This window comes from Rhinolophus sinicus, linkage group LG06 (genome assembly GCF_036562045.2).
Source record: "Rhinolophus sinicus isolate RSC01 linkage group LG06, ASM3656204v1, whole genome shotgun sequence".
NCBI lineage: Eukaryota > Metazoa > Chordata > Mammalia > Chiroptera > Rhinolophidae > Rhinolophus > Rhinolophus sinicus.
The window spans coordinates 24,564,308-24,591,456 of NC_133756.1; the positions used below are offsets into that span (position 1 = coordinate 24,564,308).

Genomic DNA, 27,149 nt, shown 5'->3' on the forward strand with positions numbered 1-27,149 from the left:
GAACAGAGACTTCCCTTAAACACTTTTGTCGATGTAAGGAACATCCAAACCTGTAAAGAATTTTCATAAAAGTTTATTTGAGCCAAAACAAGATCTCAAATGCTTTGGAGAGTCACAGTTTTACAGTTTCTTTTGTGTTTGTTTCCATCGATTAATAGGAATAAAAAGTAATTTTTATTTTTGTCTTTTCTTGGTAGCATAGCATTTACTTCTGTGAAACTATCAGCCAGATTCCTTTAGTGATCAATGAGGAAAGGAGAAGTAAGAAGAGCTGGGTTGGGCTGCCTGCCGGTTTCACTTGTCTTTCTGAGGGTGTGACTTCGAAAGTGTTAAATCACACTCGTGCCACTAAATGATTAACGTTAGTAATCTTTTTTTAGATGATAAAAAGGAAAATATACAATGGACATAAAAATGGTTAAAAGATTTTTCCTGTGGATCAATTCCCTCCTCCCCTCAAAATACAAAATGCTCATGTAATTGGGATGGTCACTCCTTTGGATATTCCAATTCACCCCATTGCTTATTCCCCACAGACGTAAGGGGAACAGGCATTATGTTTTATTAGTAGTGTTACAGTAGTCACCAGATGTGTTCATGGCAGCTTATTTGAGGTCCATTAATCAAAGCATGGGTGCCATTCTGACTGCCCACATCTGAGCACATTTAGCTACCACGGAAACTACAAAGGAAGGAAAAATATATTGATTCAAAGATTCATTGGCTGGGATTTTTAAGTGCCCTGTCTTCTGTAGAGCCCCAGAGTGGTGATAATGTGCTAGGGGCTGCTGTGTTTCCCAGCATGAACTCCCATCCTGTGAGGGTCTCAGAAAGATAGTGGATTAGCCCTGGAGCCCTCATGAAAGGAGGAGGTGGTCCCGTTGGGCGGAACATGTGTGGCCCAAAACCAGGGAGTTGGGGCAGGGCCAATGTTCACCCAGCGGGAGGCCCACTGGGCAGTAGGTTGAAGTAGTTGGCAGAGGCTTCTTCTGCTGCTGCTAGAGGCTGAAGAGCTCCTGGTGTTACCGGACTCAGATCCAGAGCAGCTTGTTGCCCAGGGCCCAAAAACTTGAGTGACAAGTGTTGTTGCGGAGAAAAGCGTATGTTATTCTAGATGCTGGCAGCTAGGGAAGATGGCATACTGATGTCTAGACAAAACCACCTTTCCCAAACTGAGGATAAAGAGGTTTTACAGTCAGACGAGTAGGGAGGGCAGGGGGCGGAAAGAACAAAGAAAGGTGGAAGGTGGTCATGTAAGTTTCAGGGCTGACAGTTGAGAAATCGCCTCCTGTGGTCTGGCTTGCTTCATAAGCTTATCTCAAATGCAGTAGGCCTGGGTTGAGTGTCATGCATCGTCAGTAAAAGCCACAGGGGAATTGCATCCATGGATCCCAGGGTCTGGGACCTGACAATTGTTCTTTCCAGATTAGTGCTCTGCTGATTAATTAGATCAATAACATGTATATACAGTCTTAAGAAGGGAACTAAGCAGAGTTATTAAATCAAGCAGTGAAAGGGACAAAAAGAGAAGATGGCGGAATAGCAAGCTATGAGGTTACTGAACTAAGTCTAAGTTATGAATTTCCCAAGTTTTGTCCTTATACTGGCCATCCAGGAACGGGCTCTAGCTTCATCCCAGCACCTGTGATTCCACCTCTTTTTCTTTTCCTCTGGCTGCTTGGGACCTTCCCCATTTCACATTGAGTCTTTGGCCATCGACGATCAACTTACGAAAGGACTTCTCCACAGCCGCTTCTGCAGCCTGCATCGTGGCAAACTGGATGAAAGCACTGCTGTCTCTGCACAACGGTGATTGTCTGGATTTCTCCAAACTGGTAGAATCGATTTCTTAGATGTGTCTCAGTAAAAATATGACCCAGACCACCAACACACAGTGTGGTGATAGTCTTGTCCTCTGGTGGGTTCAGATGAGGCATCGTTGAAGCCCGCTTTAGAGGCTTATCTGCCACAGGGTCATTGATTCCGTGATATCAATCTTGAATGTTCTGATCAGCAAGGGGATCGCCTGGATCTGTTGGCTTCCCGTGTCTGTATGGACACTCCTCTCCCCTCCTCCATCCCCCTTTCACCCAGAAAGAGCAAATGTGAGGTTGATTCCTTTTGTAGTAGGGTGTGGTCCGGGCCAGTTTGAGCAGCATGTCACTGGTGGATGTGGCTTTCCCCAGCATGCCAACTGGCCGTGTTCTGCCAGAGTTAGAAATCTCCCTCTCCACATTCTGTGTGTAGTAGTCTTTGTTGGCATCTGACTTTGGCATGTCACCCTTAAATCCTGCATCACGAACCCAGATGGGAAGGCCATACTCTAGATCCAAGAGACAGGTCTGACAGACATGCTTCAATTTACTGCAGGTCTGGCACACTTCAGTCTTCTGAAAATGCATGTGGACCCTGGAGCACCAGCGACACACTGGCTATGGCCTGGCACAGGTTTCACCTTCCCTCCCATACATTTCTTTGGTCATTTGGTTATATGGGTTTTCTCCAAGACATGTCTGGCAAAGAATGGGGACGTCCTCACACTCCCAGTTCTGGCTGCTGTAGGTGTTGGAACCCAGGGAAGTTGCCACGTTGCGAGAGTGAGGCAGAGGCAGCGTCGGAGTTGGGAGCGAGGACTGCCACAATTCTCCTGCAGTTTCTTTTATACATTTGGAATTGATGAGGGAATGTTGGGAAGATTACACGAAGGTGGGAGGAAGCAAGGTGGTGACTGGGTTACAGGATAGTTAACAAGATTGTGCTTTCTTGAGGGTGGTTGCTTGGGAAGGGGTCTGAAAAAAAGAGGATTACTTTGGCCTATCAAGGATGTGTTAACCTAGACACATAAGAATAATTGGACAGGGCTAACCTAAGGCATAAACCTTTCACTCAAGTCATATGCCTGGGGTGTGACTACCTACCTGGACCTGCTCAGCTAGGAATCTGTGATCAGATCACCCTGTAAGGTTACTTTTCATAGAACCCCTTTTTTTTGTCCACACTTTAAACCAATAAATCTCCCAACCTCTGTTAGGGACTTAGTGTGTGTTTTGAACATGCCGTCAATGCTCGGGTAGGCAGTTTACAGCTTCACCTTAGCTTTCACTCCTGCTTACACAGAGCGTCAAGGTCAGCCAGGGACAAGAAATCCTCAGACCTTCTCAGGTCTTGGGTGAGCATGTACACAACTCTGGGAACGTGCCCAACTCTACACGTGTGTGTGGCCTTCTAGGCTTCCAGGAGTATGTTGGAGCTTTGCCAAGCCCCTTATTGACATGTCATTCCCCTTCTTTTCCTTTTAAATTTGGTGGTCAGCTTCTTGTTTACACCAACTGCTATCAGCCACTTCAGGCGTGGTGATGTTAAATGATTTTTGTGATTGTTCTTGACAAATGCCCAAGGGAAAGGCAGTTTGCAAAGAGTAAGCTCTGAGTCAGGTCAAATAGACAATGTCTCTGGTTGAATATTTCCAGGGAATTGACAGGCCAAATAGAGACTATTCTCTGGACACTGAGATTTTGGGCGGGGTTGGGGGGTTGGGAGAGTCAGGGGGTTAAGGGTGGGGGTGGGTACTAATCCCATTTTGCTCTTCCAGTATAAGTTACTATTTTTCATGGCTACCATGATTGTGAGGCTGTTAATTTTCAAGGCTATCATGGATCTGGGGGAGAGTCATGGGAAATAGGTCAAGTTAAAGCACCACAAATTTTGCTATTCTTACCAAGATTCACTTTTTCTTGATTAAACTTTTCTCACATTGGTTCCATTGGCTATTTACTCCTCAGTTAGACAGTCTTTCAGATTCTACTTCTGAGACTGGCTATCAAACAAATGTTTTTTTCTTTGGGTTTTGTTAGTTACCATGTAGTTCCACTTTCTTTGGTTACAAGTTATTGTGTTCTGAATAGAAACTTTTTGAATTAGATTGAGCTCTTAGCAAATAATGATTTGATTTTTCCAGTAACTAACTCAAAACAATCTGAATGTGCTCCCGTCTTAATACGTTTTCCGCAGCACAGCAATCGAGACATAGGAATACTTGACTGTATAGGGGCAGACTCATCAAGAAAATGTCCCGCAAGGAGGATGGTTCTGCTCCCCAGCTACAATACCTCCACATTACATAAAATATTCATTTCACTCTTTCCAGTCTGATCACAGCCAATGAAGAAGTTTGACTGGTAACTAAATCTGGGTCTTCCCTGCTCAATGCAAGTGTCTTCTTTGGGTAGTCGTTGCCCTTGTAAACCACAACAGCCTGTCTGGGACTTTTGCAGGGCTGTCCTAGAATGTGAGTCTCTTTCTACCTGATCCTCCCTTTTGTCTTCTCTGAAACCAGAACAGCATTCATTCAACTCAGGATGGCGCCCCATTTATTGCTGCTCACTTTTCTTTTTATTCTTCATAAGATTTCCCTCAATATCTCTTAAGTGTTTACTTCCATCTTGATGCCTACTCTTCAGAGGGTCTGGATGGACACCATGGGAGTGATCCAAGAGAACAGCAGTGTGGAGTTTGAAGACCTCAAATGGAATGTAGGTCATGCAGAAACCCCCAGGCACACAGTACTTGTACAAGTGTTGAAGATTTCACTTCCGGTGACATGGGAAATGTCCCTCTAGAAGAAGATGCTATTAACAATACAATGATTATAACATTGAAAGGGATGGGGGTAACAACATCTAGAAAGACAGTAGAGATGTCCAGTTGTTCATAAGTGGAATCAGTGTTCTGTAGGGGGATCTTGAGTAAATGAAGGTTGTTAACAAACAAGTGAAAACTTAGTGTGTAAAACAGACATCTCTGGTATTGTGTTTCCCTGAAAATAAGACCTAACCAGAAAATAAGCCCTAGAATGATTTTTCAGGATGACATCTCCTGAACATAAGCCCTAATGCATATTTTGGAGCAAAAATTAATATAAGACCCGGTCTTATTTTTGGGGAAACATGGTAGCTTACCAAGAGGACATCTGCTCCTTCATAAAGACAGCAGTGAGCTAAGGGACAAGCTTAGAGACCAAGTCTGACAGATACTGCATGCTCAGCTGAAACAGGTGTCTTATGCTAAGCTCAGAACTCTGTTGGGAAAAACCTGGGGCCTTGAAACATTGGATGGAGACATCTGTGTCAGTCCTCAAGGATCTTAGCTTTTGTCACACCTCTGAACCCATGGGAACCAAAGAGGAATTGTTTATCACACCTGCACTTTACAGGTCTGTTTATCCAATCAAGGTGTCACCCTTGGAACCATAGAGGTGTTCTACAAGGAGTAGCTGGTAGGAACATCTTCCAGCTGCCATCTCTTCAAATCTGCAGCAGCATCCACCAAGGTCACACTTCTTGGGATGCTCCAGCCAATGAGAAAGCATGGCAAAGTTGCAGGAGCCTGGCCACTCCTGTCTGATGCAGGACTCCTTTATAACCACCTTTGTACTGGGGCTCCCCAGTGGTTGGCCAAAAGCTTCTCAGACCTGCACTGTAGTCTAAGTCTCCTCTTCCTAATCATCCTTTTTCTGTTTCACTGTCAGACCTGCAAAGTACTCCAAAGTCTCTCCCCATGCACTCCTATTTCCTTCCTGTTATCTTTACAGATATTTTCACAAAGAAATTCCATCTTGGTTCCTGCTTCTTGTAGGGTCTGAGCTGACACAATCCCTCTAATCATGATGTTAATCTTGACACATGTCACCCACAACATTAAAAAGTCATCTGGAAGGATACGTTGTAAGTTTGCTCTTGGGCCAAACCTAGACTGGCTGACCTGGAGGTATTGTGGTCGATTCACACTTTAACCACACTATTCCTCAGGGCTTCTGTGTCATTGCATCTAAGCCTCAAAGAAACTGGGAGGTGAAAGCTGTTTAAGGGCCATACCAGCATGCCCAAAGAGGTTTAGCCATAAACAGCTCCAAATACATTTCCAGAGGCTATTTATTTTTTCTACAAAGGCCTTCACTCAGTCATAGGAGTCAGAGTCATACAGGAAATAGGTCTGCCCACAGAAGGTAGACAAGTTCAAGTTGATCCCCGTGTGCTACTTGTTCAAAGGTGAACGGTTGGTCACTTGAAGTCTATGAGATTGAATTAACTCCTTTCCCCAGGTCCAAAGCTTTGATAATCAGGACTTTGGGTACACATGAATATTTTTGTTCGTATTTTCTTTTAATATTCGATAACGAGTTGTGGGGGCCACAATCATGGATCTCACAGACCTCCTTCAGGGAGGAAATGGACTGAGGCTCCAGCTGCACTCTTTGAAATCCGTTTCTCCATTTGTACCAAGGCCACAGTACCAAGGGCTGCTGCCCAATGACAACATGGCTCTCTTGCTAAGGAAGACTTTTTTTCTGGGAGACAGGGGACCCCTTTGGCTGTTCAAGTACCCTCAAGAGCACACCTTGTCCTGTGTGGTGGTCTTGGATGCTTCCACTCCAGCTTCTCATTCTCCTTCACTGGGGTCACACTGGCATCACAGTGAGATGGCTTTCCACCCTTGCCATGCTTCCTCCCTCTTCCATGCAATCTTTTCTGTTCAATATGATCTTTGCACATTTAATCTCATCTTGGAATCTGATCTTGCAGATTCCAGTCTAACCTGGACTGACGTGAACACTAAGATGAAGAAAAATATTTTGTGGTTTCCCACAGTAATATATTCAGTTTGTTGTGGAGACATGTCTTACCATGTCTGGTTCTTACGTAGATGTTTAGTTGAAGCAAATACCAGGTGTTTTGTCCAAAATTATGTTTTCTTACATGACTTCCTACATATCAGCAAACTAATTGGATTTTCAAAGGTAGACTGAAGTGCAGATGTCTAAAAATCAAGACATTTTATGATACGACATGGAACTCAGAACTGCGAGCCCCCAGATACAGTCGCCTACATATCCTTTTATAGAAATTAATGTATTTAGTTCTCTGTTTTACGATGCCTAAACACACTTCTATCTAGAGTACAGAAGTGTGTTCTCTTGGGTTTTGGATAGAAATCAACAATGGCACTTGGGATCAGAATCTAAGCCCCTAGAAACAACCTGTCCCTTCTTTGCAAAGGGACTTGAAGCAAACGATGCCCTTGGCACAATACCTGGTTCTATTCTGTTTCAGATATGCACTTGCTGTTATGTAGAGTCAGAGTGACAGGTTTTAAATCTTCTAGCATTTTCAGCCTACAAAGCGACACGCTTGCCAGCCCTTCTTATTTTAAAGAAAAATGCAAAGTGACTTCAAGGTAAAGACACGTGTATTGATCCTATTCTTGGACTGTAACGACGTTTACCACCTTCTAAGTACCCCAAACACTAACTGGAGTTTGCAATTTGGTGGCTTCTCGAGGTCACTTCTGTATAGACAAAAGCAATGATTGGGGCCCAGGAATTTGAATTCACTTGAGACTAGTGGGCATCTTTTGACAAATCAGAAAGTACAAAGCCTGTGTTAGAGCCAACAATTTGAAAGAGGAGAAGGCCAACTAAAGTGACCTGTGAAACAAGAGAATGCTGTGTGTGACCTTGTTTTCTAGGTAACATTTCCCAGCGTGGTTTTATAGTTTAAGAGTCTGAAGTACCTCAGCCAAGACTCAATGGAAGACCTAAGAAATCTCAGGTAAGGATAGAGCAAAGCCAATTAGTGCACCTTGTCAGGACCTCAGCAATGTACCCTTCTATTGGGGTCTCTTCCCTTCACCCCACCATTCCTTTACTCACTTTTAAGTGTCAGCATCTAAATTCTTTTCTCAGGTTCTGTTCCTGGTGCAGAACTCCAAATAAAGCATTCAACCTAGAATGCTAAATATGATTATTTGTCTTTGAGGAATGGTATGATAGATATAAACAGGCTAGCAGTAGTCTATTCTGTCCAATAATAAGAAGATTACACTTTTCCACATGGATATTTTCGCTACAGGGGCAATTTCGGGCAGGTCTGTTCCTAAGACATTCAAACCACTGACAACAATGGCCTAAACACAGCCTTGAAATAGGTCTCCAGCATTGTACCCTTCTGGCATAAGCCATATGACAGGAAGCGATAGCCTTTAAAAGTTGATCTATTGGTGCACACAGGCCCACCAAAAAAACACAAAGAATAAGTCTATCTATATATTGCATCTATATAGTGTTACTACAGGTTAGAATATTTTTTAAATTACCAGCTAAATCCTCAACAAATCTAATATCCCCACTTATTTTGCTGGCTTTTGTCTACTTGATTTGTCGACTCCCCCTGCAGGCAGGCTTTTCACCATGTTCTAGATGTGATGCGATGAGGCCTTCAGTGAAAGAAGTGGCACCACTGGGTTGCAGACACTGGGACAGTGCACAGGATCCCGTCAGGGAAGGGCGTGTTGCTCTTGGTATCAACAGACAGCCTTTATCTATCAGCCCTTCATGGATTGCTTCAGCTGCAAAGGGCTACCTCATGCCAAGGTCATATCTCTTCCCAGGTTGACCACATCTAGCGGTCAACCCAATGGAGGATAAAGCTGTGGCCAGGTAAGCCTACTCAGGGCAAATCGGAAGGGCCATGCAGCTCGAGAGCATCCCTTGTGGGTGGCTGAGGGTATTTTGGGATCACATCATACCACATAGTCTTCCTCTGTCCTTTCCTACCGTCTTCTACAGGCATAGATCACAGAGGTATGCCTCCTTAATTAACATCTTGCATATCACACTTGCATATCAGATTTGCAGCTGAGAGGAAACCTATGGTTCAACACTACTACTAGAAGTGGACCAGAAAGCATTCAAGGGGACAGGATTTTGGAATTGGATCACTCGCTGACTGGCAGACAATGAGATTCTCATTAGTGATGGTAGGTGGAGAACAGGGTCCCTGGCACTAGATGGTGGTCTAATTGTTAATACTTATACCAGTATATTGGGAGAGTATGTCAGGAGAGCACATTAACTGGTATAACATAATTCCACACGAGATTGCTTGGCTGATATCTATTTCCCAATTACTACCCAAAGTTCTGGCAGCTCCTTTAGGGTTCCTGTACATTAAGTTTCAATGATCTCACCTGGACCCTTCACTTTCAATCCCTCTAGGATGTACGGTCGTCCACCAAAACCTCAGTCCTCTAACAAGCTGAATGTGAATGGAGCTCACTGAGATGTTAGGTTCCTTCATTCAGGTAACAACTTTTCTAGTAATGATTTAGGACAAAACAACAGGCAATGGAATTTGAGGCCAGGACCAGCCTAGCTTTAGTCAGGGTCTTCCTTTTCCTTAAGGTCACCTTTTATACTTCTATATCTCAGGAAATTAGAGAGCTTCGGGCTTAAAAAAAATGGGGTTAAACCACCAAATATGATGCTCTGTTTGTCCGTTTTTCAGACAAGTATTTATTGGTATTTAAATTATGCTTACAATTTCCAGGATTAAGATATAAAGCATGACATATTATGTATAATCTCTACTATATAGATTTTGTTCTGGTAGCATAGAGCATGGGCAACATTTTAAAGCTTAAAATGTTTATGATATCACATAGACAGCTTGTAAAGTCATCATTAAGAAGTACTAATAATTCCTGTTTAATGAAATATTCCAAATCAACCTCAAGTCTAAAAATGTTCCATTTTAGTGGGTGGAACCAGGGATGGAGAAATCCATCCAGAGGTATTTTCTCTTGTGATCAAAGTGTCACCAGGACCTACAATGGTTTCATACATAGTAGGTACCTACTGATTGACTGACTCGTCATCTTGTACAACATCTGGCAATTAGGGAAAATAGTGCATTTGAAGGATCCCTCAATGGGCTGAAAATGCTTCAAAGGATACAAAACTTGGCCCAGTCTGTATCAGCTCACCCCCTCCAAAATGATGAAACAGGTTCAAGGGACTTGATGACCAATACGTGGCCTCCTCTGTTGTCACCACTTATGATTCTAAGCTAATCAATTCATCCTTAAAAGATTAGACTCATGGTTCAATACCAATTTGAAATTTTACAAAACATCAAGACTATTGACTGCAAAGCACATTTTTCTCTGTGGCCATGACTGATAAGGGGCTCATATCCAAGAGTAATTTTACTTCTTAGTTAACTGAGTCATGTTCTAGATTAAAAGAAAAGTTAGGTCAAATACAGTAGTTTGAGAATAATTAGAAGGAAGATGGCAGCTGACAGAAGTCTGTAACGCTCAGAATCTGTCAGGAAAATATCTCCCAGTCACATTTACTGTATTTTGGTGTGTATAACGCACTCCTGTGTATAACGTGCACCCATGTTTTTGGCCCAAACTTTCAGGGGAAAAAAACTTTCAATTTTTTAATTCAAATTTTATTTGTTTACAGTTAGGTACAGGTAACCCCCGTATAACATGGTTGTTATGTTCCTAAAAAATGCTGTGTTATGCGAATTCGTGTTATACGAAACAAAGAACTAGTACAAAAAAGGTTAGGTTCTAAAAATTTTTTTTAAAATGTACTATTATATTTTTGCAATTGAGAAATATCTTTTTTAAAGCAATTTTCACCAAAAGCATAACATATTAATATGTATTAAATAATGTTTTCTTCATCATCACTACTAAACACCATAACAGAGGGTGTTTTCTTTTTGACAAGATATCTTCATCCTCTGAACTTAATACTCCACGAACAAAATGGATTTAAAATTCTAATAAATTTTAAAATTCTGCAGTCAAATCTGACACAACATCCATGCTCGAATGAAAAATTTCAAATGAGATATCTTTTGCTCTTAAAAGCTTTTATTACATTTAGTATTATTTGGGGATTTCCCTAATTTTGGATATCTTTTGCTCTTAAAAGCTCTCACTATGCCCCGTGTTGTTCGGGGATTTCTCTAATTCTCAAACCATGTTAGAGTGAAACCTTCATCTAGGATGCCGTGTTGTACGAGGGTGTTTCCCAATTCTCGATCCGTGTTAGAGTGAAACTGTGTTACAGAAGTACCGTATTATATGGGGGTTACCTATACTTGGTTGTTTTTGTATTATAAAGGAATTTTAGCATTTATTTTTCTAACGTATTATGGTACAAGACATTTTATGTACTAGTAACAAATGTATGATATTTACACAGGCCAAGAACTCTTTGCCGTTACAAGTTCATCATAAGCTCAATAAAACTGATTACTGTATTCCAGGGTATTATTTTGCATACGAATATCATGATTGACTTCTAGAGTTACACTTTTAACTCATAAGCACAAATAAAAGAATTAAAAACATTTATATAGACATGGAACTCATACTACCCATGTATAATGTGCATCCTTATTTTCCCCTCACAAATCTGGGCAAAAAACTGTGCATTATACATGGTAAAATATGGTAATTCTTGTGGCTTACACCATGTGAGTCAACTGGCTATTAATGCCCTTTCTATGTAAGGGACAGCCAGTGTTCGGTCCTGAGGAGGCTAAGCCTCATCTATCCTTCCAAAAGTTATACCTCTGAGAGCACTTTCATTATCTACACATACGCTCATATTCAGTCATCTATGTATTATGTTTTTATATATGTAAACTTATATGTATATCAAGACTCCCTATAGCCCTTGTGCCAAATCCAGGGGTCTGATACTGTATCTATCCCAATCATCTCTAATATCTATGCTTTGGATTGGAATATGTTTCTTCTTGCTTCTATGGCTAAAGTTGCTTGGGCTCACATAGCAAGTAGTTTCCAGGGAAGCTCTAAGAAGCCCATTTAGCACTGCTTGTCTCATAATGTGCATCTCAGTGACCAGTCTCCCTTTATTATTGCACGCAGTACACAACCACTCCTACTAGCCAGACACTATACTACAGGGCCCCTTTCTGCCAACGTGTTGGCAGCCTGGGGTGTCACTGAAGCCTAGCTACTATAATGCCTTAGCACTGATTTTCCCTGGATGCCCTCACACTGGGGATGACTGCAGGTTTTATGTCTGTGCCATTGGCAGGATGATGCGGGTAATCTTTTCCTAAAGAACACGGAATAACTTGGCCAATCATTCCTATGGAAAGAGGCAGACTAATTTCTGGCAGCTTGTCCCAGCAATCAGCAACTGATTGCTGTTGTTTTCTGCCAATCGCTCACCTTTACAACAGAATAGTTTCCATGGTCATGAAGCAGAAGCAATTTAAAGAAACAAAAGTGAGACAGGAGACAAGTTACCAGCTCAAGACACTGGTAAAAGAATGACTCATGTTCTAGAAAAGGCAGAAGACAAACAAGATGAAAATCCTCAAGAGGAGAAGGTAGGAAGACTTCCCAGGTATAAGGGCCAGGATTCAGCATGGTCACTGTCACACCAGCCAAGCTGGGGAGGGCAGCAGCCAATTGCTGGGATGAGCTAGCCATCTCCCCAATTTGCACAAGGCCGAGATCCTTAAGTGCCAGGGATCCCTTGGCCTCTTGCCAAGAATTCCTTTAGAACATGTCGATATATCTATTCATAGGAGCTCCTTTTTCTCCTTTTCAGAGACATAAAGCATAGTCTTGCCATGCTGGCCACATAAAAGTCTTCAGTTGGTTGCAAAGTTACAGAATGTCACTTCTGGCATTTACCTGGAGTCACCAAAGCTATCTTGTGATGACTAGGTTCTACTCAGATGTTTTCCAGTCTCAAGGATTAAAGAATCCTCTGGAAAATCTATTAGGTTTCCAAGACCTACAGGAAGGCATCATAAGAGATATTCAATCTATGGGAGCTGTTAGTTTATACTTTGTTGGCTATTGAACAAGAAATGTGTGGATAAATCAGGATTTGGAAGAAATAAGCAGATCAAGTGAAAGGAAGTTACCACTTGTTAAATGAGAAAACAACATATTCAGAGACTGGATGAGTTGGTGGAAGGTGCACGAGATTTCAAAAGAGAAGAGGGAGACCAGTTTGCCTCAGACCAGAAGCTTCAAAGAGCCTCCACAGAGCTATTGGCCTACATTTATTATTTGTATGTTTTAATAAACAGTAGAAAAGAAGTGTGACTGAATGTAGCTTGGTAAGTTTAAGTCTGAGGGTTTGTCTGAACTCACCTGCCCAATAGAAAACAACCCATGGAAACTTCTAATAGCTTTTTCCTCTAGGCACCAACCTCAAGGTTACTGTGTTTCTTCTATGGAGAATGCCAGCCACATATTTGGTTTTGACTGGTAAAGCCAATGATTAGAGATGTGGGGTCAGAAAGACTAACTTTCAGTTTAGTACAGAATAAGTCTATTTTTGGATTTAAAGATTCAAAATGGTATTCTGAACATGGGCTGCTGTTATTCTCCCCCACAGACACCAGAAGCTGGAAATAATATCTAAAACATGAGTCAAAGGAAGGCCTTGCTTAGAAACAGTGAGGCTTTTTGGAGGCACAAACACTGCATGCAACTGCCGAGAGGGTAAATTATCATTTTCAGAGGAGCACAGAAAGGCAGGTGTTCCCGGAAGCCACCACCACAAGCTGGGAGAACACTAGGGTTCCAAGCGCACAGTGAGTAGAAGCTGGGAAGCAATGATTTTAGGAACCAACAAGGAGATGTTGAGGAATTCCACATTAGTGAGCACCAGCAAGGGGAAAGTTTGAGTGGGGAGATGGGCATCCCACAGACTTTAAACCCACAGGGCTTCTGTTGTCTGGGCTCCTTAGGGCTTTCCTGGCAAAGTGGATGGTGCATGGAGTTACAGAAGATATAGATGTTGATGTTAATAGCTATTAGGGGAACTCTAAAGTTCTGTGAGAATACTTATCATTGGGCCTGTTATTTCCTCCAAGTACTGCCAGGATGAACCATCTAGTACGGCTCCACTTAAAATCTGTAAATGACCCTGTGATTGGGGCCTTCTGGAGGAAGCTTTGCCAAGTTATCCTTGGGTTCCAGGGAAAACATTGTGAAGATTTTATCCCTCCAGAACATCTTGGGATCTCTCTGGTGTTTTGGACTAAAGTAAGGATGTCCCCAGAATGATTTCCTAATAAACTCTGCTGGACTGCTCAGTACATCAAGAGAGCCCAGGAGAAAGTACAGAACCCCAACAGCTAGCACTCAGCAACTGTTCTACTCATGGCCCACATGGCTGTGCTTCCTGTTGTAAGCTCTGCCTCCTATAACTTCACAGTCAGTGTTAGAGATAGAGGTGTACCTTAGGGTGAGTGGTCTAAATTCACTCTCTTAAGACCTCAGACTGTCCCTCAATGATCTCAGTCACATCACCACCAGCAGAGCCCGGAACAGTACCTGCTTTTATTCCAGACTCAGAATTTTGCCCTTGCACGTGAGCAGTCTGTTCAGGCCCTTTTAAAGATTCTCTTATCTCCCCAACTATGGCAGCAACCACTGCAAGGAACCACTGAAGGAAGAGATTCCACGCGCATTATAGTAACCACTGTTTGTAGCTCTTGGGGAGAGGCAATTCAGTCTAGCACGATTGATAAAATCGATCAGCTTATTGACAAGACTATTAATAGTCCTCGACCTGCATGGTAGACGAGATTTTTATTCCAGAGGTATGAGCCACCTGCTGCTGAGGAATTCTGTTCCCAAATAAAAGTTCTTCTCAGAGACTACCAAAAACTAGCGTTACAGACCACTCAGAACAATGATCACACCATGTTTTAGCTCAAGGATCCATGTTTCAGCTTGAGCAGAAGTCTTGTGAATCTCGCTAGGGGTACTTCAGTCTGCTGTGCTAGTATTACTCTGGCAATGAATTGACTACAGAAAAACAAACACATGACAGCAGTTTCAGAGAGTCCTTAGAATGCAAGAGAAAACGCAAATACAGCCACAAGTGTACTCTATCAACATTACATTACTGAGTTTATTATCTATTTGGGTGATATATTAATGTTAAAGACTTAGCCAAATCAATAACTAATCACTTCAATTTATTCAAGGACTATAATTATGTATGGCCATTTACAACATAAGTATGTTGTGGAGCGATGCTCTGAAAGAGTTTGCCAAAATCTTGCTCAAACATTATCTTGTATTTCTAACTCTGTTCAGACCCAGCTTTAAGCACAGGATTAAAAGGTCCATCTTTTCGTTCATGCATAGTCTGGAGTGTTCTCTCTCACACTATCCAATTCCCTGACACCAGGGAATTGTGTCCAACAATTCAATTGACACTGTCTAACTAGTATCTGTCAATAACTCCAGGTAAAGAATTCAAGAATAAAAGCTTGCCATTGTGACAACATGGATGGATCTAGAGGGTATTATGCTAATTGAAATATGTCAAGTAGAGAAAGACAAATACAGTATGATTTCACTTGTATGTGAAATCTAAAAACAAAACAAAAACAGACATAGAAACAGACCAAAGGGATGGTAACCAAAAGGGAGGGGGTGAGGGGGTAGATAAAAAGGGGAAGGGGAATATAGTCAATAAGTTTACAGTGACAGATGATTACAAGAATTAGTGGGGTGATCACATCGCCAGGTATAAAAATGTTAAATCACTATATTGTACAGTTGAAACTAATGCAGCCAGTATAATATATTATATACCAACTACACTTAAAAAAAAAAAAAAAAAAAAAAGAGCTTAGTACCACAAGATTGTTCCCACTTCAGATACCAGTCACAGTTGAGGGTCAACCTGCACTTCTGTCTAACTTGGCTATACATTTGGGGTTCCCACATCCTCCTCCTCAGGTTCAATAGTTTACTACAACAGTTGACAGAACTCAGGAAGACACTTTGTTTATGTTACCAGTTTATTATAAAGGACACAACTCAAGAACAGCCAAATTGAAGAGATGTGAAAGGGCAATGTTTGGGGTGGGGGAGTGGGACAGAACTCCCATGCCCTCTCTGGGTGTACCACCCACCCAGGACTCCCTCCCACGGAATTACTAACTCAGAAGTTCATTAGATCTTATTGTTCATGAGTTATAGAGCTTAATCTTCAGCCCCCACTTCCCTTTTCTGGAAATCAGTGGGTAGGGCTAAACTTTCTAACCTAATCACATCATGTTTCTAGAGACCATCCCCATCCTGAGATTATTTAGTGGAATCACTCTAACTCATCTCATTAGCATAAACTCAGGTGTTATCAAAAGGGTCTCCTTATAAATAACCAAAGACACTTCAATCACTCAAGAAATTCTCAAGTTTTTAGGAGCTTTGAGCCAGGAACCACGGACAAAAACCAAATAGAGTCAGTATACCAGACACTCAAAGTGGTTTCTTTAATAGTTTTATTTAAATACTATATGTTACTAGATAAAGTATTTTTGTATGTTTCTTACTGAAGCCAAGTATGATCATATAACTTTTTACTTTCACTCAAAACCTAATGCTGGCTGTTAAGTAGAATTTAGACATTCTATTTTAATCATACAACACAGAAAAACCTGAACAATCTCATGATAATGTACTAATACGTATCCACCATAATGGGAAAATTTTTAAAGAGCTCTAATGCTAAAGATAGAGGGTGTCTTTTTAAGACAAAGTAAAGAAGGGAAGACGGAATGCTGCATTGACGTTAAGTTGTACCACTTTCTACTATGCAGAATATCTTTGTTAAAGCCTGTAGAATTAGAAAACCCTACCTCAGTGCTTAGATGGCACTGCTTTTACTGAGAAGGAACCTGATCCTGTAGAGCCAGATGCTAGAGAAAAGGGCTATATGGATCCCTGTGGGAAAGGCAGGCTTCGAATGGCTTCCCTGGGGTGGGAAACAGATGGACTGGCTTCAAGGACAGTAAAGGACATGCTAGTCTGTTTCCAGAGCAGCCACATAATGTTAGGCAGCTTTTGAGCCACAGATTAGAAACAGGTCCCTTCAATGACAGGAGAATTTAAGGAAATGCTATCAGAAATGCTGAAACCCAAGTGTTAGAAGAAGCAGAAAGGAAGCATGAGGAAAAGCAGCATTTTTCTGCACGTACAAAAGGGAAAAAAATAGAACCATCTGCATATGCAATAGAGCCGGAGCCTTTGCAAAGCAAACTTAATTCCTAACATCAAGTTTATATCAAATTAGATTATCATTATAAATACAAAACTCAGATCTGTATTGAAGTAAGACAAGATTTTCTCCCATAGTGATGTGTGAAGTTAGACCCACAGGAGGTCACAAATAAAAATAGATTTCCTTGTCTTCCTGTATCAGCACCTATCTGGACAACTTTTTCCTGGCTTCCCCTAAATAGTGAATCCCTAGACCTGAGGCCATGTCGAAGGTTTGTCGTGGTCACTCACTCACTGTCACGCACAAGAATTAGCTCACTGTTCAAAATCCACTAAAAACAGCGTAGTTGACGTGGAAATTCAAGAAACTTAAGCATTGACATTTCTGCTGAAAAAAATTGCCGTTTGGGGAAAATGGTCTATTTTAAAGAATAAACTCTAAGCAGTAGAATGGAGTAAAAGGATTTAAGGTAGTGCAGCCTCCTTAGTGTTTTCTGAGAAGAGCTTTGAATAAAAAAGGGAACAGGATAAATGGCATCTGTACAGATGAATGGAAGCTGAAGTTTAGCTTAGAAGAGAAAAAGTGGTAGTAAAAATAATTTAAAAACTAAAGTCTTTAATCCCATCGAAGATGTAGGTGCAAGCAGGGAAAAGGAAGCAGGATGGAATATGGGCCCATGTGTCATATCAGCCAAGGCCTCCAATTCAAACCAGGCCCACAGGGAGCAGTGCTTAGATTGCAACATCTAGGCCATTGTACTGAATCGAATTTTATAATCACGTAATGATTAGGTACCTGGACAAAAAGTTGCCACCTGCATCTCCCAAAGGTACTGAGTGGTGCTCATACCAAATATTCATTGTTTGAAGGTACACCTGCCCCTTTCCCACCACCCAAGTTGAGACTGATATAAAGTGATAGGAATACAAATGCCCAAACTCATGGTTTTCAGGCAATGAGATGATCTGCCCTTACGCTCTTCACAACATTCACTAAAATATAGCTTCCCTGAGACAGTGACTTTGGTTTCACTTATTGATACTGTCGGGACTTCACCCACCCGTTGCCTCACAGCAACAGGGAATTTGACAGGAGGTGCTGGCTGCTGTATATCTTGCTCCATGTTTTACACACTTTTTGCAGTTCAGAAAACAGTTGTGAGATTTTTCTTTGAGTCTTCAAGCTGAAACATCACGGGCAGAAGAAGTAGCTAAGCCACATATACCTGCGATTGGGATCTGGTAAAAGATGAACCTTTGAAACTAACCACGTGGAATATTGCACATATCCAAGGCGTCCTTGTGTCAGGAGCTATCCACGTCCCCAGTCTACTGCACAAAGCTGCCTGGATGTCCAGGAGACAGAGTGCCCCTAGGAGAAAGCCATAGCCTCCTAAATGCGGGCCTGTGATCCAGTCAAACTGGAACCGGGCATCCCTGTATTGTGAGATTTATCTACCAATCGACTTCTCTGCAAATTCCTAGGATTCTATTGACTCAGATTAGAACTATACGGTTTCTTAGATGAATTGTGATCGCAAACCCAAGTTGGGAGTGCTACATATTCTTTTAACATTGCCGTGTGTCCAAGGTTGCTATGATTTGTGAGGACTGGGGAATGGAAGTCGTTAGAAAGGATCATATAAACAGTAAGTGTCTCAATGCGTCTGGCAGTGTGATGATAATCAGAAATCTGCATTTAAACACTTTCACTACTGCCTAGAGTCTGAATGAGATTAACTATAAATAAGGTCAGGACTATTGGCAAGAGGTTTCCTAGTAACAACTGAAGAGCAAGTGTTCAAAACACTGCTTTTTAGGACAATGGGAGGAGGGGAAAAGAACAATTTGACACTAAGCCTGAAAAGTAATTCCAGGAAAAGTCACTGGTGCCCTGAGACAGGGAAGGACGAGAGCAAGCACTGGGGGATGGAGCTGAAGTTCTGTAGGCAACACCTACATATGATCCAAAGAGCTCACTGTGTACAAGTGAAACCCAACAGCAGGACAAGAGTTTAGAGAAAGCTTAGTGGCCTTTGAAAGATGTGATGCCGTTCCTGGTACAAGAACATCTGTGCATAAATGAGAACTTACTGATTCAAATGTGGTTACTAGGGATGTTTGAGCCGTAGTAAGTATATGGAAATTGGAAGGTTTTGCCTGATAGACACAAGAAGGAAATTGAAAACTGAAAGATGCAGAGGCTTGAGGAGGAGCAGGAAAATTAGTACGTAGACAGGCGTTCCTGAAGGGAAAAGGTGAGAGTGAAACTAATATAAGCAAATTTCCCTGAGCTGAAGATTGATTTGAAAGGACTGTTTGTAAGGTCAATCCAGGCAGGACTGACGACAAAAGAAATAGCTGTATATATTATGGAAAATTTGTAGAGGGGGCTTTCTTTTATAAGCCTTTAGAGAGGAAAACAAAATAATGACTTTTTTGGCATCTGATATCCAATAATAGGAGCTAGAAGACAATAGAATATCATGTGTATTCCTCTAGATGGTTAAACTAGTAGCTTTAAATTTCACAGCCTGCTGAGAACAGGAGCTTAACAAGTGAAACTCTCCAGCTCATCCAGGTGGTGGGACCCCCTTCCCTTCTCCTTATGCTCTGCAGATCCACTGAAGTTTGAGGTGCTGGTGCAGAGAGGATGCTGAATGGAGCCTCAAGACACATGTCCTCTTCTACCTCCAGTTACACTGCATTTGAAGAGCCACTCCAAGATTGTTGCTGGGTCCTTGCAGAGCCTGATACACCCAGCAACTACGCAACCTGAGCTGCCCATCATGAGCTGGGCACCTGATGACCTAAATAGCTATAGGAGATCACATTGTATCAGGCTCTAGCCCAGTAAGGAAGCTGTTGCAAACGGGGTCTTCCGGAAGCAGATACTGAAAAGAACTATGCAGGCGTAAGGTTTATAATGAAGTTATCACCTGTGATATAAAAGGCCAGGAAGCTGGATTGGGCAGGGAGAACTGTCAAACCATGTTAATCTAAGTCTTTGCCAGTGCCATATGAAGCTTCAGAGCCCATAAAGAGTCCTGCCTAGGGTGACACTGGTACCATGGTGCACTGCCACCATAGTGGGCCATTGACTGGTGTCTATCCTAAGAGGAATGTATCCCTGGCTGTCACCCACTTGCTCACTCATCTGCCAAGAGCCTCTCATGTGACCCCCCCCCCTCCTCTCTCCGTATCACTTCCCTACCCTTCTACCAGCTTTCCTGCATCTCCCAAATGAACTATTTGCAATCAAATTCCATGTCAGGAGTCCACTTACATGGGAAACTGCGATATGAGACTTATTCTGTATAACTGAAATAGGGCAAAACTTCCCTGCTCACACGTTAGAGAGATGTGAGAACAAGAGACTTCTCCCCACACTTCAAAGTAGGCCTCGTGTAATCAGTCCTGTTTTCTTTAACACCACTCATGAAAACTTAGTCTAAGATTTGCCAATATGTCATGGCCTGAGATACTATGAAATGCCTGGCCACAGGCAGAAGTGGGGTTTTCATTTAGGGTGTTCAGTTCCGTTGGAGGAAAACTAGGGGAGACAAGAGCAAGCAGATTCTCCTAAGATAGGACATTTTTTGGTATCCGTTTTTTTTTCCATTAAACAGAAGATTGTTGATGTGGATATTACTGTTATACAATCACTCATGTTTTATCCTGTAATGTGATCGAACTTTAAAATTTCAGAATTGAAAGAGAAACGGTGTCCAATTAGTGGTTAGAAATAGAGGTGCTCACATCAAAAATGTCAAAGAAGGCAATTGGAGTAAAGAGACACAGACTTTGAATAAGTCAAAAGTCTATCAGAAGGAAATGAAGAAAGAAAATGGAAGAAAAAAACTTTAAAACTTCAATTTCTGGTGTGAGAAGAAAAAAAAAAAGAAGAAAAAACTCTATGACACAAACACCCAAATTTGGGCACTTTTATTTAAGGCTCAGATCTAAACTGGCAAGTAAGGATTGTGCTCAGCATTCTCGAGATGACCCAGTTGAAAGAAGCAAATCCTAAAGGGAAGCTCTGCCTTGCAAACTTCTACTGAGGCACTATAGACCGGGGTTGTGATTGATACAGGCAGCGTGGGGCAAAAACAGCTACGTCTAAAATCTAACTCCGTCTGGCGTCAAGTGTTTTGGGCATAGTTTTAACCTATGCAGAGTTTTCCTGGAATGCAACTACTGTGTACATTGAAGGCTTCACGTTGCTTTGTTGGAGACTTTTCTTACAATTAAGGGACCATCCTTAAAAGTCTCATCACCAACAGCAAGAGTGCCAGGGCATTTGAGTCACTGGTACAACATGTATATGTTATTCTCCCATCACGTTCACGTTTATAGCCATCCTCAGCGACTTCACTTTTAGTGCACTTGTGGGAAGTGGACATTTAAGGCACAGTGTGATACCATTTCACACCCACAAGATTGTTAAGTCACACTGTACCAAGTGATAATTAGGATGTGGGATATGGGGAATATTTGTTTACACCTCCAACAGCGTTTATGTGTAAATTGACATCGTCACTAGAGTTAAGTGAAGAGTGATCAAACATGCTCCTGCCAGAGGTGACGCAGGTAAGACCACACACAAGTTGCTGTGATGGATGCAGATTGACCTGGGAGGGATATCGGACACTTGTGAGGGGTCCCTCAAGACTTGAGTGCTTTTTAGTGTATGGAAGTTTCTTTTAGATGAGGTGATCCCACATTACACCCAACCTGAACTCTTAAGTTGTGCAAAATGTGCTCAGATCTGAATGCCCCGATAAAGCACAAAAACCTTAGGCTTACAAAAATCACCTTCATTGCTTCTTGTGAGAAGTTACCGGACACAGTTTTAAGTTCTACCACCTTTGGTGACTGCCGATGGACAGTCTCTCCCAAAGCAATTTCCAACCTATGCTTACGAGGGGAAGACGGGGTCCGTCTACAAGTCATGCCAAAGAATTTCAAATGTAGTACATTAGAGGGAAACAGTACCCTAAGATTATAGAATTATACGTTCTGATGCCAAGAACCAGCCTCCATTCTGTGCCCAAATTATGTTCAAAGATATAATCCATCACATAGCCAGGCTCATAAATAGGACTCAAGTGTGAGGTGGCAAGGCTGGACACCAGTGAATTTACTACGGATGTTTTAAGAACACGCTCCATCATGAACCTGTTCCTTTCTTGCAGCATTACCTAAGTTTGTCTGATAAGCATCATCTGAGATACTTGTTAAACATTCAGTCTCCAGGCAACTGGCCTGGGACTCTTTATCAAAGAGCCTTCAGATCAAACATATAGAAGGAATGGCACCATTTCATCCTGGGGGACATTAGAAGCACAGAAAAGCGAGTCCCTGCGCCATTGCTATAAGAAGTGGTGTTGGAGAAAATACCCACTAAATACTAGTGACCTTAATTGCTATGTTCAGTTTTATCCTATAGACATCATGAAAGGTGCTAGGATAAGTAAGCCCAATGGCTCTTTGTTATACCTGACCAAGACGTATACACCACCTGTGTGGTTTAAGAGGTCAAATCAGTTCCAGGACATTCAGAGTTATAGAACAGTTTTTTTTTTGTTTTTTTTTTTAATGTTTTGGCCAGGCTTCATTATGTAACAAAACCAAACCACTGCAACTTTGGACTGGAATCAAACCAGAGGATGACCTGAGTTAGCAGTGAATTTAATTCACGACACTAACATTAGCAGTGATTCTTGCTTACAAAAGAAAAACGTGTAGGTTATAAATTAAGTTAAAAGGGCTACATCCCAGAACTATTTAGGAGCAATTTAGCTCCCAATACTCAAGCTAGGTGAGCAATCACAACCAGAAGTAAAAAGGTCATCTCTTATCGTCCCAAATCAGAACCAAGAGAATTTTATGCTATTAATAGAGAAAAAGGCAGAAATTAATTATGCATTTAAAAATAATTTTATAGCTAAGAACTTTTCTGGTAAACAATAGAAATCTTTCTGTTCAGTGCAATAACTATGCCTGACAAAATTACTTGATTTAGGAAGCTGTCATATTTAAGGATGTAGACTAGACCACTGAAAATGCACTTTTACTTGCTACCCTAACACAACAGTCCCAAGAAGAGGTGGGTCACTACATACCTGAGGTTGTTCATTCTATAAAACCCTTAGGTGCCTAAGGGGGAAATCTAAGGGAATGCTGCAGCGCAAGAGATGAAGTGTTTCATCACACAACATCGCTAGAATGAACATGGCATCTCTTGAGAAGTTACAGGAAGCTTCGTTTTCACAAAAGTAGGGTTTTCCATTTGCTTTAGAGATTCTTGTTATTTCAGAGACTCAGTTATTCTACCCAAAAGAAAGGACTTTCACTGTAGAGACATAGTATCCAGGCAGCTTGAAACTAGAGCTCACCTAAGTTCGAAAAACCAACACCAGAATGAGGTCATCACAGCAAACAGCTTGGGGTCCAATGGAATCAATGCTATGCTACTCACTAGAAGAGTTGGCTTGTCTTTCCATGTGGAACAATGTTCCAGGACAAAACAGCTGGGTGGAGTAGCACTCCTTCCAAAGACATGGAATCAGCTCTTCATCCTCAGTTCCCACCTGCCTCTGGACAACCCCCGTTTCAGTCCACTACCCAAGTGAGTCTGGACAAGTGACAGGATTAGTATGTGCTGGCAAGGATAAAAGCTAAGGTCTAGGGTACACAACACAGATCTGCTTAATGTACTGGGAGACCGAGTTTTGGTGGGTGATAGCTTAACTGCATTCTCTTCCTGACTCTACTGAGCTCAGACACCCTTAGAGGGTAACAATCCCTCTTATTGACGGGGGAACTGAAGATGTAAAGTGACTTTGCCAAAATCCCATGAATGGCAAGTATTGAGAGTCAGGTTTCAAGTCATTTTCAGTTGAAAATTATTATTGTGAAAATCATTTCTCTAGTGGGGGGAAAAGAATCCCCATTGTTTTTAAGCAGAGTATGTATGTTCCTTTTAGTTTAAAGTGGAACAGATTTTAATGCACCTTTTAAAAAATGTTTTTACTGTATCCTCAAACATGTCTCAGTTTTGAGATTATTTATGTTCACATTGTTGACCTACAAATGACTCAAAGAACCGTGAGTTGCACACAAGTCATCTTAGTTATCTCCTGATAGAGTCCTGCCTGTGCTCACATTTAAATGCATTGCGTCTTATGACCATCATCTTCCCCACTTTTCCTTAGCATTTAGCCCCTTATGGGTCCAAGTTCTCTCCTGGCAGTGTTCAGAGATCTTAATTCTGTACAAACATACACTTAATTAAACCAGTAGTGAATACATGGGTTTAAAGGTATTTTAAATGCATTGTCATAAAAATCCTTGGCAGATTATTATATGTTTATGGGTGTTTTAGTGATATTTCAAGAAATCGATTGGGGTTTTAGAGAGGCTGGGAATGCTTTGTTTTCCCATTTAAACTATTGATTCCTACTACCCAAGTGTTTTCTGTTCAACACTTTCTGGAGATTAATACTGGCTATAAGATTAAAGTACACACGTATTGTTTCTGAGACAACTACACTAGAAGACGTAATGAAGTAGTCAGATTTTTGTACCTGTATGTAGAAACTCCAGAAGGTGACAACTACAAATGCAGACCAATGCAAATGCACCGAAGTGGCCATACATACCACTAGTGTTATCTTTAATAAGATGTTTTTAAAGTATATGTACTTTTTCAGAATTTTACCAAAATCCAACCTTGCCTGAGATGTTGCATGCTTAGAAAACTCAACAACCAGTACAAATTCAATAACTAATAACCAGTACAATCGTTAAGCTCCAAGCTCATATTTTAAAGTTTTTTTTTCACCTGCTTGTAAGTTAATGCACCATGTAGCACTGTTAACAATTACTGACATCCTGACACTTAGCACTCTGGAGTTGCCGGAGTCTTGCCCACTGATTGCCAGCATTGTCAGCCACCAAGTGATTGTGACAACTAAAATTGCCCACTTAAGTTGCCAAGATGCCCTAGGGGGAGTGTGACACTGTCCCCTATTGCTTCATTATACTCTCTACCACTATTGAAATCTTCATTTCAGTCCACAATTTGAGAAAGGACTAAATGTGCCGTAGTCACAGTTGACAGACAGCATGATGAGATTTCTCACTATTATCCTGGGGTTCAAGTACGTAAGGATTAACTACATAACTCCTTATGTAACTTCAAGTGCTTGCAGAGGCCAGAATGCCTCTAACAGATGAGAGTATAGAGTTGACAAAGAGTATAGAGTATTAAAGAGAAATGGCTTTGGAGTCAGACGACATTAAGTCTCAGCAATACGAGGAAAGGCCATTTCCTTACTCTGTTCCTCAACTTACTCACTTGTCAAGTGGGTATGTTAATAGCATCTACCATATGGGCTTATGAGGATACCCTACAGTGCTTGGCATGAAAAACAGGGATGCTGTCTGCTGTTGAATTATTTGCTCTTTTCTAGGCTGGTGCTACCACATTAGGTAACATATATTACAAAGATAATGTTATCCAGAAGTTTCCCTGAAAAGAGGATTCATTTCTTAACTATATTTGTAGACTCTTTCCAGAGTCCAGATTTGCATTTGTAGAAAGTGAGGTATGTAGGTATATGCTCATTGCTAAGCATATTTTCTAGGTTGTCAGTTCTCTTGCTTTGTATTCCAAGGGTCCATATTTCTAAACGTTTAATTTGTTATAGCTAGACAATTCTTCAGGTGTTAAAAAGAAACACATTCTTGGTACTCATGAAGAAAAACCTAAACATTTGCATGTCCTTTCCACTACGTTTAACATAAGCTCATCATTGATCAAAACCAAGTTAAACTTCCAAGAGGTAAAGACATCTGTTTTACATTACCTTTTATGACTTGCAATATTTGACTGGTATTTCTATAGTGGCATAAATGTCTGAGGAGAAACGTTCATGGTCTTCTTCCCAGGCCTGTAAGAACACCAGTTGGGATCATTGTCAGTCCTGGGGGGACAATTTGCATGTGAACAACTGATTAGTTAGCTTCTCTGTTCAGTTTTACATGAAGGCCTTGTCAGGTGGCCCCTAATAGGATATGAGGCACCATCAATTTCCACTGGGGGAGTTTCAAGAACTTGGAACCCTGAAGTAATCAATTTTCTGAGCATGAAAACAATAAGTAATATCTTCCATCCTTTTCATTGATGAGCCAAAAACTCAAGGTGCAAATGGGAATAGACGTGAAGGACTCTTTCTGTTGCATTTCACATAATTGTTATTTCTCCATGCCCCCAGAGAGAAGCATTTGAACAATAACAAAAGGAAACAAAGGTTTTGGCATTTAAGTGTCTCCAGGTTTTCAATCTTCAATGGACTACTTATTGTTCCCAGCATCATTTATCATGCATCTTCATAAATTACATCTTCCTAATGTTGGCTTGTTAGTATTCATCCAAAACTAAGTCAAATGGCAGCTTCTAGGAAGCCTTCACACCAATCAGTCAAAACAAACCAACTTTAGTTGGAATTAATCTTCACTGCTGTGCAGTTACTTCTTACGTAAGTCCTAAGTTACCCTACCATGTATGAATACAAACGACAGGCTGGGCTTTTTCTGACCAACCACTTCAAGTTCTCTTTTATGGAGCCCTGTGCTCAGAGTAAGTACACAAAGTATTTCTTAAAAAGGGTATTTAAACCTATCATTCTATATAAGAACCAAACTGGTAGTGACCATGATTAGATGAATACAAAACACAGGTTAAAAGTTTATATGGTTTGCCTTCTGTTTGTGGAAGTAACATTGGTTACATTCGTAAGATGAGAATACCCAGCAGAAAAATCATTCGTTATTTGGATTTCTTCAACTGGAAGAGCTTCCAGTGATTTAGAGAAAAATTTCCTGGGGAATTCCACCATAGTGAAGAAACAGGAATCAACATTAATTTCTCTACTTAATTATCCAACAGCCCCTAATTCTGTGACCATGGAGGTGTGCCACTCCTATTTCCATTATGAGAAACAGTCAGTGGACAGTCCTCAGTGACCTGCCATGGCATTCACGACAAGGCCACGCATTGAGAGCTGCCAGCCAGCCGACTGCCCTCGGACGTACACCTCCTCATAACGGACCATGATTGCTCTAGGACGCCATTGCCTAGCCTAGAGTTTTAGAACTAACCTGTAGAGAGATTTTTCCTACCCAATCTCGCTCCCATCTCTCTTTTCACAGGAGTCAGTGGCACATCAGTGTGCTTCCCTTAATAAGTCTAATTCAATCTTGGCTTC

At 41.4% G+C, this 27,149-nt stretch overlaps 1 pseudogene; it reads right to left on the reverse strand.

Annotated features, from left to right (window-relative positions):
* Positions 1 to 778: 778 nt before the first annotated feature.
* Positions 779 to 26,996, reverse strand: LOC109453223 (pre-mRNA-splicing factor RBM22; annotated as a pseudogene).
* Between the last annotated feature and the right edge of the window lie 153 nt (positions 26,997 to 27,149).